This window comes from Apium graveolens, chromosome 2 (assembly GCF_009905375.1).
Source record: "Apium graveolens cultivar Ventura chromosome 2, ASM990537v1, whole genome shotgun sequence".
NCBI lineage: Eukaryota > Viridiplantae > Streptophyta > Magnoliopsida > Apiales > Apiaceae > Apium > Apium graveolens.
The window spans coordinates 26,081,475-26,085,665 of NC_133648.1; the positions used below are offsets into that span (position 1 = coordinate 26,081,475).

General features: G+C 41.3%; 1 non-coding gene across 1 annotated transcript; it reads left to right on the top strand.

The window, feature by feature from the left end:
* Window positions 1–2,254: 2,254 nt before the first annotated feature.
* On the top strand, window positions 2,255–2,361 carry LOC141709375 (small nucleolar RNA R71). Its single transcript, XR_012569956.1, has one exon. It is a non-coding gene; the product is annotated as a small nucleolar RNA R71 (small nucleolar RNA).
* Window positions 2,362–4,191: the final 1,830 nt, after the last annotated feature.

A 4,191-nucleotide genomic window follows, 5' to 3' on the forward strand; every position in this document is an offset into this window, starting at 1 on the left:
TGTTCGAGTAGGGATGAGCTCATTCTTTTCATTTGCGACCACAGTGATACCTCCTTTCTTAGGTACACATTATACGGGGCTCACCCACGAGCTGTCAGAAATAGGATAAATGATGTCTGCATCTAGCCATTTCAGAATTTCTTTCTTCACCACCTCCTTCATGATGGGATTCAGTCTTCGCTGCTGTTCCACAGTTGGCTTACTACCTTCCTCTAGCAGAATTTTATGCATACAATATGAAGGACTTATCCCCTTGATGTCTGCTATGGTCCATCCTATAGCCGATTTGAATTCTCTCAAAATCCTTAAGAGCTTGTCTTCTTCACTACCTGAAAGGTCAGATGAAATAATAACAGGTAACGTAGATGAATCACCTAAAAAAGCATACCTCAAGTGTTCAGGTAATGGCTTGAGCTCCAAGGTAGGTGCTTCCTCTATTGATGGTTTGAGCTTCCCTTCAGCATTCTTAAGGTCAGAAGTACCAAGAGATTCAAATGGTATGTCCAGCTTTCGCTTCCAGGGAGAAGCATTCAGATATTGTAATTGCTCGTTGCCATCTTCATCATCGCTGTCAAAATCCCCCACTAAGGCCTTTTCCAATGCATCAGACATTAGCATGCGATCGAGTTCCGAAGTAACCACAGAATCAATCACATCCAATTTTAAGCACTCCTCATCTTCTGTAGGGAATTTCATTGCCTTGAATACGTTGAAGGTCACATCCTGATCTTGGACCCGCATAGTAAGTTCCCCTTTTTGCACATCTATCAAGGTACGACCAGTAGCCAAGAAAGGCCTTCCCAAGATTATGGGAATCTTCTTATCTTCCTCAAAATCCAGAATAACAAAATCTGCAGGAAAGAAGAGCTTATCCACCTTGACGAGCACATCCTCAACTATGCCCCTTGGGTAAGTAATGGAATGATCAGCCAATTGTAGCGACATGTATGTGGGTTTTGGATCAGGCAGATCCAGCTTTTTAAAGATCGACAACGGCATCAGATTAATGCTTGCTCCCAAATCACAAAGGCACTTGTCAAAAGTCAGATTGCCAATGGTGCAAGGAATGGTGAAGCTTCCTGGATCTTTCAGTTTTGGTGGTAACTTTTGCTGCAGAACAGCGCTGCATTCTTCCGTGAGAGCAACGGTTTCAAGGTCATCCAGTTTCACCTTCCTTGAAAGAATAGTCTTCATAAACTTCGCATAACTAGGCATTTGTTCCAGAGCCTCAGCGAAAGGTATATTGATGTGAAGTTTCTTGAACACCTCCAGAAACTTCCCGAACTGTCTATCCAGCTTTTGTTGCTGCAATCTTTTAGGAAAATGTGGTGGAGGATAGAGCTGTTTCTCCCCTGTATTAGCCTCAGGCAGAGTGTGTTCAACAGTAGTCTTCCTTGGTTCCGCCACTTTCTCCTTTTGCTTAGATTCTTCATCTCTAATTTCACCTTCTCCTTCCTTTGCCTTTTCAGCATCAGCCACTTTTCCAGACCTTAAGGTAATAGCCTTGACTTGTTCTTTAGCTTCCTTCCTGCCTGGTACTTCCGTGTCACTGGGAAGAGTGCCAGGTTGACGATTGAGCACTGCATTGGCTAATTGACCGATTTGATTTTCCAAGGTCTTGATAGAAACCGCCTGACTCTTGCACAACAGCTTAAGTTCCTCAAAATCAGCACTAGTAGGTGCAACTGCACTTCCCTGTTGAGGATATGATTGCCTTGTAGCATACTGCTGTGGTTGCTGGAATCCAGGTGGGTTAAATTGTTTACTCACTCCTTGCTGATATGGTGGCTGAATAGCATTCTGATTATTCCCCCAGCTGAAATTTGGATGATTTCTGTTGTTAGGATGATAGGTCGCTGGCACAGGCTGCTGTTATCGCTGATAATTATTCACATACTGAACAGATTCGTTGACAAGAGAACACTGATCCGTAGTATGAGAACCTGCACAAAGCTCACAAACCATAGCTATTTGATTAACTCCATATGTAGCCAGAGAATCAACCTTCATTGATAGCGCTTGGAGCTGGGCTGCAATAGCGGTGGCTGCATCAACTTCCAGAATACCTGCTACCTTGTCTGATGTCATCCTCTGAGTTGGGTTTTGATGCTCATTTGCAGCCATCGTCTCTATAAGATTATACGCCTCAGTATAGCTTTTAGCCCATAAGGCGCCTCCAGCTGCTGCATCGAGCATGGGCCGAGATTGGGCCCCCAAACCATTATAGAAACCAGTGATCACCATCCAATCCGGCATTCCATGATGTGGACATTTTCTCAACATTTCCTTGTAGCGTTCCCAAGCGTCGCACATAGATTCAGTAGGTTGCTGCGCAAACTGAGTAAGAGCACTCCTCATAGCAGCAGTCTTTGCCATCGGATAAAACTTCACCAGAAACTTTTGCGCAAGATCTTGCCACGTAGTGATGGACCCAGCTGGTTCAGAATGTAACCAGTCTTTAGCCTTGTCCCTCAGTGAGAATGGGAAAAGCCTCAACTTGATAGCCTCATCAGTCACGCCATTATACTTAAAAGTGCTGCAGATCTCGACAAAATTCCTTATGTGCATGTTGGGGTCTTCAGTTGACGCTCCTCCAAAAGAAACAGAATTCTTCACCATCTGAATAGTGCCCGGCTTGATTTCAAAGGTGTTAGCTTGAATAGCCGGATGAAGGATGCTTGACTGAATGTCATCAATTTTAGGCCGAGAAAAATCCATAAGAGCTGGATCAGCTTGAACAATACGATCTCCCATGTTTACTGCTTCTTTCTGCTCAGTTCCTGAATCCGAATCCTCAAAATCTAACTTCTCCGGAATATCAAGAACTTCGTCTGTCTCCTCAGCTGTATCTAAAGTCCTCTTGCGAGCACGAGAACGAGTTTGCATAAACGCTTGCTAAAGTACCTGAAACACAACCGGAAAAAATAAGTAACTACGACTTCCTAATCACTGAGTCCTAATGACCAATGATGGTAAGTACATAAACTAAACAAATATGCCGAGTCCCCGGCAGCGGCGCCAAAAACTTGTTAGGGCTAAAATACGCACTAATATTCACGCAAGTATACGCGTTCGCAAGTAATATATAATACTTTCTAGTTCGTTCCCACAGAGACTCAGACTGAATTATTGTCTAATTTAACTCACTCACCAATGTATGATTACTTCTCAATGTTAAGATACTAACACTTAAAATTGTTGATTAAATATTAACTACAATTAACTACTTAATTAATCACTTAACTAACACTTCAATTTATCAATAATAAAACACTCATGAGATCACAACTTCATTATTACTTCCTTCTATAGCCATTGTTATTACCTTTAGCATGTGACAGTGATGATATTAATCGAATAACACGAAACTGATAAAAGCCAACTTTCATTGTACTAATACCATTCTACCAAGCATCCACAATTAAGATAGAAGTTGAATAGTCATCAATTATGTTGAGTTCCAATATGTCTACAGAAATTGACAACACAACGATTTAAGCACAAGTTATTCCTTTTGATTACATAGGGCAAATAAAACTGTTAGAGTTACCCACTAATCATGCACAACGTACATGAACCTATGCTAGCATGGCAAGTTCTAAATCTCAAGATCCACCGTCGCTTCACAAGAGATTAACACCCTATCTTATATGTTCGCGACGCACATAAGACGAATACGCACAACCAATACTAGATATCATACAATCATCACACACTAAAGTATTAAACAATTAACTAAAGAATTCCATAATAAATCCGTTGCAACCCCATGATCACGATTAGCCCATAATAGCACTTATCGTTATCATGGGTTCATATGAAATCATGATAAACAAACACAAGAAAATAATAACTAAACTAATTATATTAAAACAGAGTACGTCACAAGAGTAAATAAGTTCAAAGCAAGAAAACTAGCATCCAACGTTACAACGAAACAAGAATCACAAGAAGATATGCTTCCTCTTCGTTGCAGTGTGCTAAATCGGTCTTCGTCCTTATCTCCTTCGCTCCTTGCGTAAAAACACAATCTTCTTCAATCCACCCTTGTGAAAACGTCTCAAATCTACTTATATAATAGTCCCATAAAACTCAGATTACATAGAAGTGGAAACCAAACAGAAGTAGAAGTCCAGAAATATTATATCTTTTTTCCCGACCCTGCGCGGCCGCTCAGACCTCTACTGGAAA